At 54.4% G+C, this 21,564-nt stretch overlaps 1 protein-coding gene across 1 annotated transcript in view; it reads left to right on the top strand.

The window, feature by feature from the left end:
• Window positions 1-21,564, top strand: part of COL22A1 (collagen type XXII alpha 1 chain) — a 260,858-nt gene that overhangs the window by 25,164 nt on the left and 214,130 nt on the right. The window lies entirely within an intron of this gene.

Genomic DNA, 21,564 nt, shown 5'->3' with positions numbered 1-21,564 from the left:
CCCACCCTGAGAGACTTAGAGATGGTTAAATGCAAGGCAGTGGGGTCTGCGTTTCTGTGGTGGGAACATATCTGCTACCTCCATGGCTGTTGAGGTCAGAGCCCTGCACACAAAGCCCTGCCCCTAAGGCACATGGCAGGTGAAATATATGGGGCCCTCTCCTCTCCCCAGGGATTGCCTTGAGAGGTGGGCCAAGAAAATGGGCACAAGGCAGGTTCCTGTGACCCCCAGCCAGCCACTTACATGGTTGGGCACTGCTTGTCTCAGAGGCCAAGTGCTGTTGACCTGGTGCCCTGAGATAACCCGAGGTTGTCTAGAATCTGTTGACTGTGGCTAGGGATGGGGGATGGGGGAGGTTGGGCAGCAGGCAGGGATCTGACCCTGAAGGCTGACCTCCAACATCCTTGTTGGATCATTCCCAGGACAGCCTCCCCCAAAGGACGGGAAGGGAGAAGTGGGTTTTCCGTGCACTGGCCTGTGTCCAGCTTCTGTTCTGCCTGCTGCATTGGGGTGATATTTGTCCTTCCTGGGTCATGACCAGTGTTTGGTACCCACCCCCCCTCCCCCAGCCTCCAAGACCAGCAGGTAGGGGCTGGGAGCAGAGTCCCAGCCTCTGTTTTGCTGACTGCTTCCGGGGACTGAGAACGCCACCCCTTGTCGGGGACAGGGAAGCCTTGGGGTTGGGGCCAGCGGTGGGAGCAGCTGGCCATGACTTGGGAGAGCCGTGAGGGTCTGCTCCCGGGAAGGGGCCTGGCCTGCAGCCCTGTGAGAAAACAGCTAAGCTGTGTCTGAAACAGAACGCCCTCGGGCCCTTTACCTTTCTGTGACTCTTTCCTCTGTTGGCCCCGCTCTACTTAATCTCCACTCACTTATTCGTAGATACGTGTTGGAGATCTAGTGTGTGGGGGGCCTTGTGCTGATTTCTGGGCCTGTAGACAAAGAGAAGACAAAGCCCCTGCCCTTGGAGTGTTCATAGTCTAGATGGCAAAAAAGACGCATAAAAAGGGATTTAATACAGTGGGGGTGACCTTAATAAACGTGCCACAGAATTTCAGGGGGTCCTACTGTGTTTGTGCTCGGTGATGACCCTGAGAATGAGGGAGGACTTCCTGGAGGAGGTGACGCTTAGACCATTTAGCAGGACGTGCCTGAGCTGTAGGATGAGGGATTGAGGGGTGGTATGATGCAGTCTGTGAACAATCATGGACCTGTATTGCCGTGGTAAAGGAGGGAACTCGGGTTGGTGGTTTTGTATGATTGTCCGACTCTCAGTAAAGGAGGGCCTTGTGTGCTCAGATGAATTGTGGAAGGGTTTTGTGCAGGGGTGTGACACAGTCAGATAGGAGACCCTTTGTAGGACTGCTGGAGAAATTCAGGGACAAATGGTGCTGGGGATAGATGGAGCACGAGGACTACACCCATTTCACAGATGAGGAGATTGATGCCCTGAGTGCCAAGTGAAGGAAACCTGTGCAGTAGTGTAGAAGGCGTCGGCCATGGACTTTCCCTTGACCCGCATTGCAACCACGCCCATCATGGCGATCTTTACCCAGCATGCAGCCTGCTAGGCTCCCGGAAGGGGCAGCTGCTAGGCCTGTAGCCAGACGGGGAGATCCAGCCAGGATGGGAAAGAGCAGGGAGGCAGGAGAGGCAGTGTGGTAGGGCCAGGGCTCAGGACTGACCTCTGAGCTGACGAGAGTCAGGCCCAGCCGGGAGGCCGAAGTCCCACGTGGTGGCTCATGGGTGCTCCTCTAGACCCTGCCCACTGGCATTGTGTCTGCCTGCCGGCCTCGGTCCAGACTGGTTCTCGAGTTGGGCCAAGCAGAATGTAGATTCTGAAGAACTTCCATGCCTGGGGGTCGGTTCTGGGAATGGTGAGGACAGCCCCAGAGAGGCCAAGCCACTGGGCTGTGCTCCCCAGTTAAAGCAGGGCTGGGGATGGAATCCGGGGCTTCAGCCCCCACGCGCTGGCCGCCCCCCACCAGGCCCCGGGACTCAGGTTGCGCCATCGCTGACCTCGGTTCTGAGTTGAGGACAGCGTTCCGCTCACAGGCGGTAGAGGGCCCCACTCTAACGGGCTTGGGGAATAAAGCAGATTGACCTCACACACGACAGAAAGGCCAGAGGTCAGGCGGGCTTGAGTGATGAGACCAGGCCTCGCTCAGCTCCTGCCGTTTCTAGGTTCTTTCTTGGCCTAACCCCGTCCTTGGTAGCCTTTTGTATCTGGGCCCTGGCACGGATGGCTCACTGAAGAGGGGTGGGGTCGGTGAGGGATACTGAGGCCCTGAGAATGGGCAGCGAGGGGAGCTGGCTGATGGCAAGGGCGGAGGTGTGTCCAGACCCCCGTGGGGGGAGGAGGCCGTGTGACAGGAGCCGAAGTCCCCTCAGGGAAGGCACCTGCTGCCTCAGCTGTGGCCTAGAGGGAGCAGGAAGGAAGCCCCCACCCGCCCTCTGTCCCTCCCCTCGTCTCCCCTCCTCCCCTGGCCTGAGCCTGTCTGACGGCAGCCAACAAGGGGCCCAGGTGATGGCGTCATAGTAGCGAAGGAGGGGAGAACAGGTGTGTGTGTGGGGGGGGGCACATGGGGCTACCTGTGGAGAACCTTAGGGCCATGTGAGACTCCAGCCCCAGGACAGACAAGACTGGGGCCCAGCGTGCCTGGATTTGGTCTGACAGAGAAGTGTGGGCCTGAGACTCTCCCCAGACCAAAACTGTAGCTCCAGAGTGGAAGGAGGCTGACTGGGGCCTAAACTACATGACCCTGTCCTCGTTTCCATCCCCACCCCCCTCAAGACAGGATGTGTGACCCATGCAGGGAAACAGGGGCCCTGTAACCAAGAGAAGTGGACACTGATGCTGGCCAGCCGGGGACACCACATATTCCCCATGACAACGCTCAGAAAACTCACAGTGGCCGGGGTCCTCCAAATGCCTGAACAGACGGAAGGTTTAAGTTATGCTCAGCTGTCTGGAGGGAATCTGCTTTTGTAAATACAGATGTAAGCTGACTAGGGCCTGGTCTATTCTGGTGATGAATGAAACAAAATCCCCTTACAATTGCTTCAATTAGAAACAAAGCAAAATAAAATAAGATAGCTAACAGTAAGATACTGAACCGCATCGAGTAAGATTAAATCCAGGAGCATCACAAAATCCAAATGACCAGAAGTCCCTGGGCACAGAGGAGATGCCTTTGGGTGACTTTGGAACTCAAATAGGAGCTGTTCTGAATAGGGGCTTTGCACTGATGATCTGGAAATCCGCAGACTAACGGTGTGGGGTTTTTTGTGTAGTGATCATTCAGTTGGATCCGACCTACTCATTCATTCATTCGGCAACCACACGCTGAGTGATTCCTCCTTTGGGGGACATGCCAAGGGCCAGGATGCGGTGATGGATCGGACATTCTTTTTTGTCCTTGGGGACCTTTTATCTCCTTGAGACGGCAGGAAAGTGGCGGCTAATTACACGATGGAGTGTGGACACTGTTACCACGTGCAGTTTCATGTGTCTGGTAGTTTATCTGCCCGGGGTCTGTCTTCACACACAAGAATAAGCTTGACGAGGGCAAACTCTGTTCCTTGTGGTTTCCGAGTGCCCGGAACAGAGCCCGGGAAGTGGAAGGAGCCGCCTAGACCTAAGGGTGGAGACTGGCGGTTAGTTCTGTGTTTGCTGTTGTGATATGCATGTCAGAAGTACTGCCCTCTTCCAAATGCAAAGAATAAGAATATTCGGCAAACCCGACATCATTCCCAAAAAGAACTGAAATATTGAACTCACCCGTATTTTGGCAAGCAGAGACAAACGGTTAGATTTTGAAGGCTGACGAAGGTCTGGAAAAGGTGGGCTGGCTGGGATGGGCTAAATCATGCCAACGATGCCACCCGGCTTCGTCGAGTGGGACAGACCCAACGCCACCGGAGGTGAACGAATGGAGCCAGGGTGTCTGTTGTTCCCTGAGCACCAGACGCTGCTGCTGCTGCTGCTGCTGTTGATGGACTGAGGTCCAACTGTATCCAGAACCCATTTTCCCTCCAGCTTGGCCACAGATGGGAGGCAGGGTGGCTCTGAGGGACAGCAGGCTCCCCGGGGCTGCCCTTCAGAGGGGAAGATGAACCTTAGGTCATGCACAGGCGGTGAGGGGCCAGTGTCTGCAGCCCTAAGGCAGCACAGGTTGGGGTCTGTGAGCCGTGGCTGGTCTGGTCTGGAAGCCCAGCTGAGAGGGACCAGGTGAGTCGAGGAGGGGGCAGTGTGGGAACAGGAGGGGACCTGAGACGGACAGAACATCTCTGGGGTGGTGGTTTCAGAAGCTACTCTGTCCCAAGTGTCCCTGGCCACCTATGGACCTGACCTGTTTTTCTCAGGATCTCGAGATGCCTTTGTTCAACACTCTGCTAAGAGCTGCATTCGAATTCCAGCCTGCTATCCTGCCACCTAGGTCATGGCTGCAAATAGGATACTTCGCGCTGCTAATTTATTTGTTCCAATGTGTTTACGACTTAACCCTGTGCTCACATCCACCGTCAGAGTTCACGTGTACCACACACACCCAGTGCTGGCTTGCACTGTGACTGCCCCTGAGTGTCCGTGATGACTGGGTCAGAGTCACTCCCCAGGGTGGCCCGGCAGGCAAGGAGGAGATCTGGGAGTTTACCCCCAGTTCTGTCTGACCCAGGTCCCGAGTCCTTTCCAGGAAGTTGTGGTGTTTAGGGAGCATCTTTAAATCGCCATGTCATTAATGTCTCCCCAAATTCCCAGCACAGATCTCCTGGCTCTCCCTATGCTGTGGGCAGCACCGAGGCACAGGGGGCCTGCATGGCTCGCCAGGGGGTCACAGGGAGATGTGACCGTGTCCACCGCCATGAGTCAGGCCTGCCAGGCCGCCCCTCTGTGATCCTTTGGATTTCTGATGCTGAACGGTGCTGGTTCCTGCTGCAGGCCTGGCTCACATGGGGACCAGTGGCTGCTGAGCAAACGAGTAAAGCTAACAGTATGTGGCTCACTGTCCCCCCCGGCCTTGGGCTCATGCAGGGAGGTGCCTCCGTGTCGTGGCATCCGCTCCTGCCTCTGCGGCCTGACCGGGTTCCCAGGGGACTCAATCTCAGCCTGGCTTCCTGCAGTGTGTGGGGCGGAGGCTGCGGACGGGGCCCAACCCCAGAGCACTGGCTGTAATTAAGAGCTTTCTCCACCCCAGGCTCTGTCGTGGCCACAAAACAACCTTTATATAGCTTATCGGGTGGCGTGAGTGAGCCTGTGGAATGCCAGCTGGCCACAGCTGGACTCTCCTCCTCCTTCTATTTTGGGGACACTCGGTGGTGGTCCTCTCTCCCCTCTCCCACGAGCAGGAGCCTCTTTCCTGGGTCCTGTCTCTTAGCTCCCAGGCTGAGACCCTAGTGTGGGTTTCCCATGTTTCTGTGGTGCATTGTCATAGGACACGTGGTCACCCTGTCTCTGTCTGTCTCTTGTTGGTGTGTCTGTGCTTAGCTGTGTTGCTGTTCCAATGAGAGTCCAGACTCCTGGATATTATAGTTACCAATATGGTGGGAGGGGAGAGGCGGGGAGAGAGAGGGAGACTGACTTGTTTTGTGTGGCAGGGAGACTAATTTTATTGTTCCCCTGTGACTCTCACTGGAAGAATGTTGGCATCTGTACCCCAGCTCTACATTTAATCAGTGGGTGCCCCTGCTTTCGTTCCGTCCCCCCGAGCCTGGCTCCCTGTGTGCAGGGTGAGTGCCTCCTTACGCACTCCTTTGTCATGATGGGACACAGGTTAGCCCCGCTGTGGGCACTGTGGCCATCGAAGGCTCACCTTGCTCTGTACTGTGCTCATCAACAGGCCATCGCCTTGTAAGTGAGTTATTAGGTTCACTTGATAATTTGTTTTGTCCTTTTTTCTTTTTGTGGTGCGTTTTCAGTAAACAACACAACTTAGTTACGTAGTTAGGAATGGACTGGATGGACCTTTAAAGACACCACCTGACAAGTGTGGATGTTTTAAGGACTCTACAGTATTGGGTTATTTTTTTCCCGACACATTGTAATGGATCCCCCGTTATCTCACAGACGTTGTTCTGAGGCGCAGTGTTCCTCCTTGAATAAGACACCTGTGATCCTGCATGTAGAGTGACATTCCTAGAGGGGGAGTCCCCTTGAGAAGAGATGAATTGAGTTGAGCTTGGGATGGTAAGGATCAGTCCACGCCCAGAGCTCCAGGCAGAGGCAGCTGGGGTAGGTAGGCGTGCAGTCTGCGTGCTGGAGGAGGGGGGGGGTTGTTACCCCCCACTTCAGGAGGTGGAAATTGAGGCTTCGTTTCCCGGCTTAACATTTCCAGGTGTGTGCAGTAGAAGGAGTCCAGCCACGAGTCTTCCCTTGGCCAGAAGTAGAGCCCGGAACACTCTGTCCCCTTGATGACCGGTAGTAATGCCCAAGAAAAGGGCTTTGGGTCAGCCGTTGGCATGCCTGGGTCACACATCCAGCCTGAATTTCTTTGGGCCTCGTCTCCCTCTGGACCTGAGTGTTGTAGTCCTCAAAGAAGGCACAGCCTGCTGGTAGCATTGACCCCAGTGACCAGTTCCTTCTGACCACACTCCTGCCTCCATCCACATCCTTCTGCCTGCCCGGAGACTGGTGGTACCATCAGGACACACACCACACACACACACTTGCACACGCAAACCCTATGTACACACCACATACACCACACACACCACACACACACACACACACACACACACACAGACATATATTCTCCTTCCCCAACACACACACATGCACACACATCACATGTCCACAACACAAACACCATATGCACATCTATACACGCAACGCATACAACACAAACACAGAACACACACACACACACACACACACACACACACACACATACACACAGACGTATATCCCCCTCCCCCAACACACACACACGGGCATCTGGGAATGTGTGTGGCCGCAAGACCCAGCTCGTCCTCTAGATGGATCTGAAGGCCCGGGAGGAATCTGTGGCAGCATCAGCTGTGGGATTGGAGCCGCCACGTGGATGTCTGTGGCTTGGCCCTTGGGACCACATCAGCCTCAAGAAGCAATTCCGGCCGGGCCCGCCCTTTACCTACGGGTCATGGGGAGTTTCTCCTGGGAAAACTTGTGATCAGGGTCACTCCCTAGAAATTGTAATCGAACTGCCTAATTCTGATGATGTGCTGGGACATTTCATAAGAAAATTATGGGAAATGATGGAAAACTGAAGCCAGCCTTCAGTTATTTTTAATTTACACACATCCGGGAAGGCGAGTGTCCCCAGCTGTGCCCAGCCAGGCCCGTGCCTGGAAAGGGTCCCTGGGAGCTGTTCAGTGTGTGCCCCTGCCTGACTGCTGTCTCTTCCTGAAACCCAAGACCCACGTGTCAAAACTGGACATTCTGCCCGTAGCCCCTTAGGGCCAGGGAGTGTGTCCCACTGTGCTGGGGAAGGGGGGAGTGTGTGCTGTCACACCCCCCACCCTCTGGACGGACCACCACTCACGTTATTTCTGGGTCCTGGCTTCTCACGATAGTGTAGTACTGTCTCCCTCGTGCTGGACTCCGCATGTGCCTGCATGTGTGTGCCCGAAGGCGGTTCCTCCAAGAGTGTGCTCAGGCAGGGCAGTTCCGCTTCGCTGGAGCTGGCGCTCGTCACGCCCAGCTCGGCCTCCCCGCCCTCTGAAAAGTCAGACCAGGTACCTAGCGTCTTTCCAGCCTCGTTCCGGCCGTACAGAGAGGATGCTGGCACCATTCCTACGCTGTGGAGTGTCGTGGGGGTCTCATGGATTGGACATGGGAAGCACTGGGCACAGTGGTGGCCCTGAGCACATGCTATGCACTTTGCTTTTGCTATACACACACACGCACACACAGATACACCCACCTACACACATATGCACACATGTATGTGCACATACATGCACATACATGTGTGCACACAATTAGCTGTATTCACATACAAATACATGTGTGTACACACATACAAGTATATGCACATGTGAATGCACACAAGTATATACATGCACACATATGCACTCACATACATGCAAACATGTATGCACACATGTGCACACACATATTCATATGCATATGTATATGTGCGTGTGCACATATAGAAATACAAATGTATCCACACATACACGTATATACACACATGTATACATGCACAAATATACATATGCATGCATATGCACTTACATACATGCAGACATGCATGTACACATACACATGTGCACACATACATGCAGGTATATACACATGCATACACACATGCACATACATATGTGTACATAAATGCACATGCATGTATATACGTACATGTGTGGAAACACACGTGTATGCACATATACACGTGTGTGTATGTGTGTACATGTGAAATTTGTGTATACATATATAACGTACATATAACACATACACAAATTTTATCTATGTATATGTGCACGTGTACATATACTATTTTCTGGAACGGTGATTGAGTTGATTACCTTTCACTTAGGGCGGTGTTTCTCAATCTTTCTTTTTTTTTTGTTGTTATGTCCCCTAAACGACTCTGTATAAATGTTGCATTTTCCTCCCAATTGCCTCCTTCTCTGAGATTGAATACAGTCTGTTTATGCTGCTTGAGCTTGGGTGGGCCCAAGCCATGGGATCTCTTTGACTTGCTCACCCCCTCCCTTAAGCAGTGTTTGCCCCTGGGAAGCAATATGGCCCCTGTGAGAAAGCATCGTTTTGGGTGGAGGGCAGGAGTCCAGGACGAGAATTCAGGGAAGGCCTGGGTTCGGATCCTGCCTTCTGTCCTTTAGGAGATGTGACTTTATAGTCTTCTCATTTAGCAGATGGGACTCGGATCTAAAAGCCTGGGTTAAGTCCAGGTTTCTGTTTGGACAGATTACTTTCTTAAGCTTTAGTTTTCCCTGTTAAATGGAAATGGTAATAGTACCACCTACTCCCTAGAGCAGGGGGAATATGCACTTAAAAGGCCCCCTTTGGAGCTTGTACGCAGGGGACTCATAGTTTCTGCATTGCCAAGACCCTGATCTGAGGCAGGGGAACTGGAGTGGAATCCCAGCTCTGCCACCAGCCAGCTGGGGACCCCTCAGCAAGGGCATCACCTTTCAGACACTTGATTTCCTCGTCTGTAAAATTGAGATGGTATTTACCAATCTGGCAACTCACTGACTGTGGTTCTTATTATCACGGGGTTATTGCACGATTTTTATGCAGAGCCTGTATGAAATAGAACTTGCCAAACATCAGAGTGCCCAAAGGTGACGTGGCAGGATCTGAGCCCCCTGTCACAGGAAGGGAATCTAGCAGAATTCTGCTAGATCCTGAGCTCTGCAATGGGCACCGGCCCATTCAGGAAGGCAAGACTACAGCCCGCAGAGCAAATCTGCCCAGGCACCAGTTTTTCAAATTAAGTTTTGCTGGAATATGGCTTGCCAGCCTGTTCACATATTGTCTGTGGCTGTGTTCCCACCACAACCTCGAGCTGATCAGTTGTGACAGAGAGCGCATGACCCACAAAGGCTATTTGCACTCTGGCCCTTTACAGAAGAAGTTTGCTGACCCCTGACAGTGTGTTCTGAGACGATGGCTGGGAATCTGAAGCCACCGTCACTAAGTCTTCCGTGACCCTGAGTAGGGTATTTTATGGGGGCCTCAGTTTCCTCCTTGGGTGTTGAATGGGGTGAGTGGGATTCCCCTTAGAGGCTCCCTCTCCTCTAGCGCAGTCAGCGGTCGTGCTGCCCCCACGTGTGCAGCTGCGTTACAGATCCCTGCTCTGTTTGTCATTTTTAGGGGTCACCCAAGATCCTTAAGAAAGCCTCCTACCTTCCCTGGCCTCAGACAAGGATTCACATCCCAACTGGACTGGACAGGGCCCTGGGTCAGATGCCAATCAGTGTCCTCCCCATGGAACTGACTTGCCACAGGGCCTCGTGCCAGCCACAGCACCCCTTGTCCCTGGTGCCGTCCCACGTAAGCACCCACATGGGCAAGACCATCTCATTTACTGGGGTCATGTCATGCCAGGCGCTTTAGAAGCTCACGGAGGTTGGACTACGTGTTTCACACGGTGGTTTTAGTTTAGAGTTGATACAGGGGTACAATCTAGTGGCCACAACTAAATTAGTACTACTTGCAAAATGTAAATATGCATACACACAGCCTCTCTATATATGTCTGTATAGGAATATGCATCCATATAATTAAATACGTGGAGAAAGTGCAATTTTGAGAGCCTCTTACATCCTGCAGCTGACCTCGTCCTAGCTGAACTTCATACTTGTCAGAGAGCAAGTGGGACCCGGGGGTTACACAGCGTCTAGGGGCTTTCCAAGAAGAGTTGGCTGCGTAATTGCAATGCTTCTGATATAAGTTCACATTTAACTGGAAAGTGGAAGGAAATCTGCTGGTAAAGCAGGTTCTAGGTGACTTGTTTTGCTGTAAAACGTGTCTGTCTTTGTCCTTTTAATTATAGGCTCTGGTTTCTTTGAGTTCACCCACCTATCCCCCACCCCCACACAGACACACACATACACTAAGACACAGGGCACACGCATGTGCACGCACGCTACTCTGCTGTTTACCAGCTGTGTGGATTTGGGCAGGGGACTTAACCTCAGTTTCCTCATCTGGAAACCAGCATGCAGAACTCTCCCGCGTAGGCACATTGCGGAGATTCTGTGGATGTCTGTCGAGTGTATGGCCTGAGTGAGTGTAGGGCCGGTCCTCACTGCCCCCAGGTTCCCTGGTTCAGAGGGGCACCAGCCAGCATGCAGAGAAGCCACAAGACTAGCGAGTAAACACACAGGAGGCAGAGAACGCAGCCAGCTCCTGGGGCCCGTTCCCACATTCCTACCCTCCTCGCCTGGTGTCCTCGATGCAGAAATTTAGTCGTTGGAGGTGAAAATCGCCCGTTGACGCAACTCTCTGTTCACTGGAACCTGGAGGTAAAATGGGCCGCAGAAGTCTTCGTGGTTTCACATCAGGCCCAGGTCCCTGTGCTGGGATCAGGAGGGAGAGGGGCCCTGGCCGGCTGGGTCCGTGCAGGCCAGCTTCTCACCCCCCTCCTTGCTTTTCGTGAGAGCGACACCTTGGTGCACGTTCTAGAAGGGGTGACTGGGAACTCTGGCTCAGCAACGGATTATCCTGACATCACGCAGGTGATCAGCCTGTGTGGCACATTCTGTTGTCACTAGGTGGGCAATAGGGCCTGGCCCAAGGGAGTCTAAGGCACTGTGGTCCACGAGGCATTTGTGGATTCAACGCCACAAAGGGCCTCAAGCACCTAAAACCATGTTTTTTTTAGATAAAGTAATTTGTTGTCAACAGAGGCGATATATACAATGGAAGATGGTGAACAGGAGGGTGGGAGTGAGCGGGGTCCCCATGGGCTTCTTTGGCTCCCTGGTCTAGGAGCTTGAACAGGTGGGGGAGAGAACGGACAGGTGGTTGCTGGAGGGGGTGGGGGGAATGGAACCGGTGAAGGGGGATGAAGAGGTTTCAACTTCCAGTTATAAGGTAAATAAGCGATGGGGATGAAAAGTACAGCATAGGGAAAATAGTCCATGTTGTTGTAATAACTGTGTGAGCAGGTGGTAACTATGTTTATAACGGGGTCACGTCACAATGTATAAAAATGTCAAATCTCCATGTTGTACGCTTGAAACTGATGTGATACTGTATGTCAACTATACTGCAGTTTTTCTAAGTTTATTTATTTATTTTGAGAGAGAGGGGGAGAGAGAGAATCGCAAGCAGACTCCATGCTGTCAGCACAGAGCCTGACTCAGGGCTCGAACCCATGAACTGTGAGGTCATGACCTGAGCTGAAATCAAGAGTCAGAAGCTTAACCGACTGAGACATACAGGCGCCCCAACTACACTGCAGTTTTTAAAAATTGAGGGAAGGGGCGCCTGGGTGGCGCAGTCGGTTAAGCGTCCGACTTCAGCCAGGTCACGATCTCGCGGTCCGTGAGTTCGAGCCCCGCGTCGGGCTCTGGGCTGATGGCTCAGAGCCTGGAGCCTGTTTCCGATTCTGTGTCTCCCTCTCTCTCTGCCCCTCCCCCGTTCATGCTCTGTCTCTCTCTGTCCCAAAAATAAATAAACGTTGAAAAAAAAATAAAAATAAAAATTGAGGGAAAAAAATATTGAGGAAAAAAGAAAAGAAAAGAAAGAGGGAGCCAGTAACCCTGCAGTGAGGGCCTGTTAAAATTCTAAGCTAGAGAGAATTTTCTCTCTTTCTCTCCCTCCTTCCCTCCCTGTCCCCCTTCTGGAAGCTCAGAGTTGAAGTCCTGTGTTTGCTATTTATCATCTTGTTACTCGTCGTGTAATCTTTGCACTTGGCTTGTAATCTTTGCACTTGGCTTGTCCATCATAAGACAGCTGCTCCCGTGAAGATTCAATACACCGAAGTACAGAGGATGCTTGGAGTAGCGCCTGGCCCAGAGGGGAGCTGCCTGGCACACAGTAGGTGCTGCCTGGCCCAGAGGGGAGCCGCCTGGCGCACAGTAGGTGCCTGGCCCAGAGGGGAGCTGCCTGGCGCACAGTAGGTGCTGCCTGGCCCAGAGGGGAGTCGCCTGGCACACAGTAGGTGTCTGGCCCAGAGGGGAGCCGCCTGGCACACAGTAGGTGCTGCCTGGCCCAGAGGAGAGCCGCCTGGCACACAGTAGGTGCTGCCTGGCTCAGGGGGAGCCGCCTGGCATGCAGTAGGTGCTGCCTGGCCCAGAGGGGAGCCGCCTGGCACACAGTAGGTGCTGCCTGGCCCAGGGGGAGCCGCCTGGCACACAGTAGGTGCTGCCTGGCCCAGAGGGGTGCCGCCTGGCACACAGTAGGTGCTGCCTGGCCCAGAGGGGTGCCGCCTGACACACAGTAGGTGCTGCCTGGCCCAGAGGGGAGCCACCTGGCACACAGTAGGTGCTGCCTGGCCCAGAGGGGAGCCACCTGGCACACAGCAGGTGCTCTCTGTTGCCCAAATGCCCTTGAAGAAGTCACATGAGCTGTCTGGCTCAGTTACTCATCTGAAACATAGGAATGAGAAACCCATCCGATCGTTTTGCTACAGCATTTTATCCATCAGTTCTGGAAGTCTTGATTAAGCGCTTCCCGGGAGCTGGAAACTGGCTGCAGGTGATGGGGGTGTGGGGCTTCATGTGACAGGCACAGCCCTGTTCACACAGAGCTTCTATCTCAGGGGGAAAAAAACAACACATTAAAACGTTAGCATGTAAAAAATATGAGGGAAACCACAATGAGAGAGCACCTCACACTTGTCAGAAGGGCTGTTGAAAAGATTCGAAATAACACGTGCTGGTGAGGAGGAGGAGAAAGGGAACCTTTGTGTGCTGTTGGTGGGAATGTGAACTGGTGCAGACACTTGGAAAACTGTTCCTCAGAACATTACAAATAGAACTACCCTATGATCCGCCAATCCCAGCTCTGGAAATGTATCCAAAGGAAGTGAAATTGCCTCCTGGAAAGGATACCTGCACCCTCATTCATGTTCCTTGCACCATTATGTACAGAAGCCAAGACGTGGAGACAACGTAACTGTCCGCGTCCACGTGTGGATGGAGGGGTAAAAGGTGGTAGTGTAGACGTACAATGGAGTATAAGAAACTGAGGAAATCCTACCTTTGCAACAACGTGGATGGGCCTTGAGGGCATTATGCTGAAGGAAATTGGCATAGATGGGCATATGGGGCAGTGTTCCCCAAGAAGAGGGTTTAGGGGCGGGAGTGGGTGGGTGGAGGGATTGGCTGGAAACGAGGAAGTGTGGGTAGAGAGTTGAACGGTGAGCCCAGCACATAGTAATGGTCTCGTGAGAAGCCAGAGGCTGGAGGGACTGGGCAGCTGGTTCGTGGTCAGCTACGCGGAGAAGGAATGGCAGCCCCTGAAGCCCCGTCAGCTTCGTTCTCCAGGTGTGGGGCGGCAGGTGCAGCAGAGCCCGGGCTGTGGGCGGGGGAGAACCACAGCTGTGGAGGAGCACAGAGGCAGGTGACCCCTCCACATGCCACCCCAGGCTGGCCCCTCCGGCTGCAGACCCCTAGGGGCGGTGGCAGTCTGTGATGGGACGTGCAGCCCCAGCGGGTGTCCTGGACGGAAGGAGGGCATGTGGGCAGGGTCCCCACTGTGTCTCCGGCCTCAGCTCATCTCTAGTTGCAGCTCTGCCTTGGCCAGCTGCGTTAGTCCAGGGGGAGGTGGAAAGGCCGCCCAGCGGTTCCTCCTGGACATCTGGCTGTGATTTCCCACCAGCCTCACCAAAGCTCTCCCCCCGCCGCAGGAATGAAGCCAGTGGCCATTCCCAAAACCCATCTCCACCAGTGCTTGGGGGAGAGGCCAGAAGCAAATGAGCAGCTGGGCCGGCCAGGTCCCCTTCTGCCCCCAGGACCCAGTGAATGGGTCCCGGCCTTGCCGTCTGCTCCCATAAGGCGTTCGGTGCCTGGCAAGGTAGAGGACTGAACCAGGATACCCTGCTCTTCCCTGGGGATTGCCTGGGTCACATGCTCTGACTGTGGGGACATGACCCTGAGCCTGGACTCAGATGGGTCTGATCCCAGGCCACATGCTAATGGAGGGAATGTGGCTGTAACTAGAGAAAAAGAAATCGCACCTTATCTTGTTTGCCCATCTCTGCTGAGAACCACAGAATGTCCCTGTGGGGAGGCATTTGGGGCTCATTCCGCCTGCCCTGTGCCTTCCCGGGACCGCATGGGGAGGTGCTGTGTCCCAGCCACAGAGTGACTTAGGGTCAACTCTGCTGCCAGAACCCGGGCCTTCTTCATGCCCTGTCTCTTACCTCCTCCCCTTTCCTACAGGGACTCTTGTCTCCTCTCCTTGGGGCAGAGTGAAATATCTTGTGAGAACCCCCCTGGATTTATGTGATACGTTTGCATCTTTCTGCTCCTTTGTTTTTATGTTTCCGTCTGCTCAGAATCCCTGGAGGGAAGGAGGAGGCTCTGTTTCCTTACCTGTGGTCTGTGCAGCAGCCTGTCATGTAGGATCTGCACCTTGTAAGGCAGCCCTTGGGGTGCCCCTCCTCCTCGGGTCTCACGGGAGCCCAGAGTTGTGGGTGGCTGTCAGCAGACTGGGCATGGGTGACGGTCCTCCCAGAACCAGGTCGCACGGTGAGAATGGGCAGGAGGGAAAGGCAGATCGCCGCTTGGTGGAGACGGTGGTGGGCTGAATGCTGAGCTGGCTGCTTCCTGTACTTGCTCACAAATCCCCCTGGGGACCCTGAAGGGTGGGCGTCCAGAGCGTGGACCCATTTCTGGAATCGAGAAAACTAGCCTCAGAGGCTGTAAAGACAGAGGGTGCCGTGCACTAAGGCAGCCGCTCACTCCCTGCAAAGGAGCCAACAGTACAGAGACAGCCACGAGGAAGCGTAAGGAGGTGTTCGCTCCGGTGGGACGGACAAAATTGCCCCCAGGCAGCGAATTTGGGTCAGAGGTTTTGCATCAAAGTCAGAAGGCAAAGCTTTGGGGAGAAAAGTTCCGCGTTAGAAGCCGGATGCCGTCATCCTCAGGACCAGCTTTCCCGTGGAACACACTTCCCGGCTGCTGGTGTTTCCTGGGTTTGGCCTCAGAGGACCTTTGAGGGGTGGGAGGGGGGCTGTGGCCGTGCACCAGGCGTGGTGGAGGGAGGTTCGGGTGGGGTGGCACCGGGGGTCATTTGTTGGCGTCAGATTCCTCCCTGTAAGACCAGAGTCCTGGACCGTAGGGGCATCCTGTAGGCCCTTTCCTGATCCTCAGTTCTGGCTGCTGGCGTTGTGCTGTAAGAATACTGGTTCTAGAAGTCTCTCCATTTCCCCTGGCAGCCCAGCTCAGCCGCTGACCTTTCCTGCCTTGTGCGTCTTCCCCTGCCAGACTTTGGGGTGCGCTGGGCAGATTGCATGGGGTGTGCATTTCAACCAGGCCCAAGTCTGCCTCCTGTCTCTGCCACTCACCGCAAGGTGACTTAGACAGACCGGGGAGCCTCTGTGAGTGAGCCCCAGTGCCAGCTGCAAACTGGGAGAGGCCAACCCACCGGAAGGCTGTGGAGAGACTTAAGTGAAATCTGTTGGATGGTGGGCTTCAGGGGGGCACGGACTTTTGCCCTTTCTGTTCCCTGTGGCCTCCCTGGCATCCAGGCAGTGATCATGTCCCTGCCGTGGTGGACACTCGGGAGTCACTGATTCATGTCCTGCTCTACTCCCTAATGGTTAACGTCCCAGGAGAACACGAGTGTCTGAGTGAGCCCCTGCCCACCGCTGGCCACAGACCCCACATTGCTGATCTTGCCCCCACCTGTCCTGTGAGCATCTCACGGATTCTGCTCATCTAAGGGCTTCTTGAGGGTCCCCAGAGCCCTTGTTGGACAGACAGATCACTTGAGCCACGATGGTCCGCAGCCTGCCGTGGCCCAAAGATGGGGGTAGTGGGGGTCAGACAGACCTGGATTTGGATTTTGCATCCCTTATGCTGAGCTCTGTGACCTGGGGACGAGTCGCTGAGTCTTCTGAGCTCACAGTGGGTCACTCTCCTGCTGCTTCGACCTGCTTTCCTCCAGCTCACCCTTCAAGTCTCAGTGGAGGCGTCCCCGACCCTCCAAGCAGCTTGGGGCCCGCTGTGTTCATCCTGGCCTCGCCTTACAGCTTCCCACTGGCTCTCATCACCTGCTGGAGATGTCAGTGCCTTATTTGGCCAATTTCCGTCTTGTCCACTGGCCAGCGCCTCCCTAGGACAGCACATTTGTCATTGGGCCCATTATACCCTGGAGCAGCTCCGTGCCAGGTACATAGTAGGCATTCATTAAACGTGGGATGAAGGAAAGAAAGTTTGCACTTAGGTTTGGTACCTCTCAGATGCCAGCTGAGCCTGCTGGGCCAAAGTGGCCAGGACCCATGTGGCACCTGGGTGCTGGCCGAGGGCTCTGATGCCCTTCCGAGTTCCCATGGCACCGCATCTCCTGCCCCCAACTAGAGGAGGTCCTCGGGGCCTGTGCTGACACCTGCTGGTGTCCAGCCCACGGGCACCCCCGAGGGAAGGGAGTTCCCAGGAAACCAGGGACCTCTGAAATCCCACCCTTCTTGGGCAGCCACACTCTTATGCTAACTACATCACCTACTACCTGGACTCAGTCGCCCACTCTTAACTCCCCGGCACACATCTCTTCATTGGCCTGAATTGCAAGCCCTGCCTTGGGTCCCCAGGCTTTCCTGAGCTGGCGTCTTCCTACCTTCCTGTCTCCACGAACCACTCAGCGCAGGGCTTGGTCCCCCTCCCCACCCCAGGGCAAGCCAAGCCCCTTCCTCCTTAGGGCTCTGTGCCCCTTGCTGCTGCCTGCTGCCTGTTTGCTCTTGCTGTGGCTGGCTTGTGCCCTTCTTAGCTCTCAACCCAGATGTCACCCAGCCCAGAGGACTTCCCAGACCAGCATATCCAACGTGCACCCTGGCCCCCACGGCCAGCGCCCGGACATATCCCCTACATATTTCCTCCACAGCACGGAGCATAGCTGATGGCCCGCTGGCTTCTCTGTCTCTGTTGGCCTTCTGCTTCCTCCACTAGGCACGTGACCACTGAGAGGCCAGGGCACGTGTTTGCACTCACTCCTCACGCTGGGAGGTATGTGCCAGGCCCTTGGCAAAAATGTATTGGCTGAATGAATCAATGAATGAATGAATGAACGAGCACTCATTAGGTGCCAGGCACCATGCCAAGAAGTTCCCACTCACTATCCCATTTAAGCTGCAGGATTATCTCTGGTGGGGAGACACCCCCCACACTTACATCCCTGTTTCCAGATCTGGGAGCACGCACGAGGGGCAGCTGACGTCAGAGAGGCGAGGTCTGCAGACTCCAGGCCACGTTCCCCATCAGCCGTGGAGAGCACGGTCTCCCTCTGGCCCTGTTTCAGCCTCACCTTACCGCAGAGAGCGAGCACGGGCTGGGGCTGGGAGAGCGGAGGCGGCCTGGTGCGAGGCCCTCTGGTGTTCTCCCGTTCTCCCGGCCAAGGCTGGCAGGTCAGCTGGTGCAGGCCCAGCAGGCCTCCAGGCCTCCCAGGCTCACTTCTGCAAACGGTGCTTACAGCCACCAGCCCTCCTGCCTCCCCTCCCCCGGAGCCTCCTGCTGGCCAGCAACAGTGTCCCAGGGCCCGGCTGAGACCCGCTTTCAAAAAATAATAGTAATTGGACGCCTGGGTGGCTTAGTTGGTTGAGTGTCTGCCTTTGGCTCAGGTCATGATCTCACAGTTTGTGAGTTCGAGCCCCACCTTGGGCTCTGCGCTGTGAGTGCCGAGTGTATGCTTCAGACCCTCTGCCCCTCCCCCTCACTCTCTGTCCCTCCCCGCTCATGCTCTCTCTCTCAAAAATAAACAAACCTTAAAAAGGTCAAAATAATAGTAACAAAAACCTGAAAAGACTGCACTAGTAAATCACATTCAAATGTTTAAAGCAAATTTGAAAATACAAAGATACAAAGAGGAGACAAAGAATCACTCCCAAGTTCTGCCTCCCGGAGGTAACCACGGCCTAAATATCCTGTGCCCTTCCTGACGCCCCAATATGTGTGTCTGTGGGAGCCAGCGAGAGGGTGCTGGCGTCACACCAAGTTGAACCCTCTTTCTGCAAACGAGCTGCCTGATTGAAATGGGTCGTCTCGGCTGTCCTAGCCTCAGTTCTCTCATCTGCAAGATGGGCTTGATGAGCAGCACTGATTGGTGCCAGACAGGACGCCTCAGTCAGCAGCCAACGCAAAACCCCGCCTGCGGGAGCTGTGATCCCAGCTTACGTGCTCACGACTCCCGCAGGACCCACTCCCTCCACTCCTGCAGCCCGTCTGGATGATGGAAACGCTGGGGATTTGCGGGGCGTCAGCTGCACAGGACTGGAGAGTAGGAGCTCACAGGCTGCAGCGTCTAAGTAGCTTCTGTGAGAGAGAAGGGGCCCCTGTTTGGGGTTGGTAGCCATCTTGCTGTCTGTCCACTCTGGGGTCCCCAGTACCCAGCTCGGAGCCTGCTGTAAATGGTCACAAGCGAACAGGTGCGCGGGCAGAATTTAGCCAGCACCTGGATCCTATAGGTGCAGGGTAAGGAGGCCCGTCTACAACAAGTCAGGGCCCTTCGTGAGTGGAAGGTGCTGCCTCCAGAGGTAGCAGCCGGCCGTCTGTCTGTGCAGGCTTTGGAGACGGACGAACTTGGGTCCCCGTCAGCTGGGTGACTTAAGCAGGTGACTTTCGGAAAGACTGTGTGGTGCGTGGTCGGGAGCCAGATGCTGGATTCGTCGAGCCGCCTGTATCGTTAGGGGGCTCTGCGGCCTTGGACCATCCATTTACTAACTTCCTTAGGCCTTTCTTTCCCCATCTGTAGATGCTAGCACTTGCCCCTTGAAGCTGAAGGAGAAGTGGATTCACTGTGTTAATGTGTCCAACGTGCTCAGGACGGTGTCTGGTGCCCAGCAGCCTCTACACGTGACCGTCTGCTGATCACGGAGACCCCGCTGCCCCCAGCAGAGCAGAAACAGTCTGCACGCCCAGTGCCATACTGGACGTGTGGGTCCTCCGTCCCCGGGAGCCACTGGCATTGCCGTCATAGTTGTTACTCACGTTGTCCCGGGCCCTGCAGCCTGGTGCAGTGTCGGCTGGCTCTCTAGAGTGAGGGTGACTTCCTGGCTGGCCTCGGAGCAGCGAGGGAGCTGTTCTGTGTGCCTGCTGGTACCTGATTCACCTCCTCCCTCCTCTGCCTCTCCCCCGCCCTCTCGGAATGCCAGCACCTCGTCTGGGGCTGGCTGGACTCCGTAGTGGTCACTGCGAAGTGCTGGGTGAGTTGAAGGCTTCCTGTCTGTTGCTCACCGAGACCTCTGCTCCCTCTTCTGTGGTCCTGCTGATTTGCCTTGACTGCAGCCACCGTCTCTTCTCCTAGATTCTAGACATAGATTGACCTTATTTCACATCCGGGTTCTCCTCTCATCCTGGGGAGTTCCTTAACCTTTTAGCCTCTGTTTTTAAATCTGTGTAATGGGGGGAAAAAATCTATCCCCTAGAGTGGTTGTTGGGGGTAAAATCTCCAGCTGGGAGATTGGCATACAGTAGGCAGTCAATAGTTGCCGGCACTCTCTTTTCCCAGACGAAGACACTCTTGGCTGAGAGCCTGGGGATGGCATGGCTGTGTGTTCTCTAGACGGAAGTGTGGGCGTGTCAGTGCAAAGCAGAAGGGCATCCTGTGCGAGCACACTTTCCCTTTCTGCCATGTGGTAAACTGAGGACAGCTGATGTGTTTTTCCACAGAAACTACAGTGAATTCCTGGTTTTTTCCCTCTGGAAGAGCAGCTCTGGTCAATCAGCAGCTGGCCTCTCTTGAAAGCTTCTGGGGGAAATAGAAGTGGTTCTGTGGGCAGAGAGATCTTTTTCCTCTCCAGAAGTCTAGAATATTCTACCTACCCAAAGACCAAGGAAGAATGACCATAAATCAGCTCCCAGGGAGAAGGTCTTTGTGAGCAGTCATATTCTTGCTCTTTCAAAAAGGAAAATTGACCAAGTAACCAAGAACTAAGTACACATGTTGGACCCTGAGGACTTACCCCATCCTTAATTCCAGAACGGCTTCTCAGGTTGATACTGAATGATTTCCGGGTACACCCATATTTACTGGGATAGTGAAGATAATCCAGTCTGTCTGTGGCTCCTTTACCAGGAAAGTAATGTACCCGTTCTTACCACCCTCTTGAGTTGTCCTTGGGCATCTGGAAAGAGAGGCAGCTTCCAAATCCTGGAGCCTGGCAAATCTTTGCCACTCCCAAAAAAGGGAATGTGTGCAGGTTTGGGATGCACTCAACTACAAAAAAAAAACAACAGAACAAACCGCTCCTGTGGCTCAAATGGAAGTGTGTTTTTCTTACCCTCTTCACCCAGCCTTGGGTTGCTGCTTGTTGGAAGTCCCTGTCTCCTCAGTTGTCCTTGGAAGTCCTGCAGACATTATGTCCCGGCATCTAAGGAGGAGGGAGAGTCACCTTGCCAAGTGCATCTCCCTGTCTGTCCCGTTTCATCAGGAAAAGCAAAGGCTTTTTGAGAGACCACCCCTCTGCCAACCAGAGCAAACTTCGGTTACTTATTTTCTCGTCCAGACCTGGGTCACGTGTGTGTCCCTAGCAGCAAGGGAAGCTAAAAAGGTGGAGGACAGAATAACCTCTGTTGGCTAAGACCGGCCACCAGCCAGCCACAGCTCTTCTCCTTGGGCTGAAAAGTGCCGTTTGGAGTGAAAGGGGTATTCTTTTAGGGAACAGGTAGCATGGGTGACAGGGTCTGTCAGCCTCCATGGCAGGAGCCCGGATCTGGGACATTTCTCACTTCTCTGCAGCGTCACGATGGAGCCCGTGCCTGGAAGGCCGTCCAGCAGTGACTTCTCGGCTTAGCTGTCACTGGTCATTTCCAGCCATCACGAACTTGGGCAGCTCTGACACTTTGTGTCACTCTGTCCCCAGTCACCACAGTCAGCCCATGAGTGCCCTGAGGGCAGGGATGGCAACTTGTCTTTTATCCCATTTGTGGGTCCCTAGAACTAGCTCTGTGCCCAGAACA

Source organism: Lynx rufus, unplaced genomic scaffold (assembly GCF_022079265.1).
Source record: "Lynx rufus isolate CCGP_SWC_20201006 ecotype Redwood Valley unplaced genomic scaffold, mLynRuf1.p SCAF_12, whole genome shotgun sequence".
Taxonomy (NCBI): Eukaryota; Metazoa; Chordata; class Mammalia; order Carnivora; family Felidae; genus Lynx; species Lynx rufus.
Note: the sequence above shows the minus strand (reverse complement) of the source record. Positions and strands in the feature narration are given on the sequence as shown.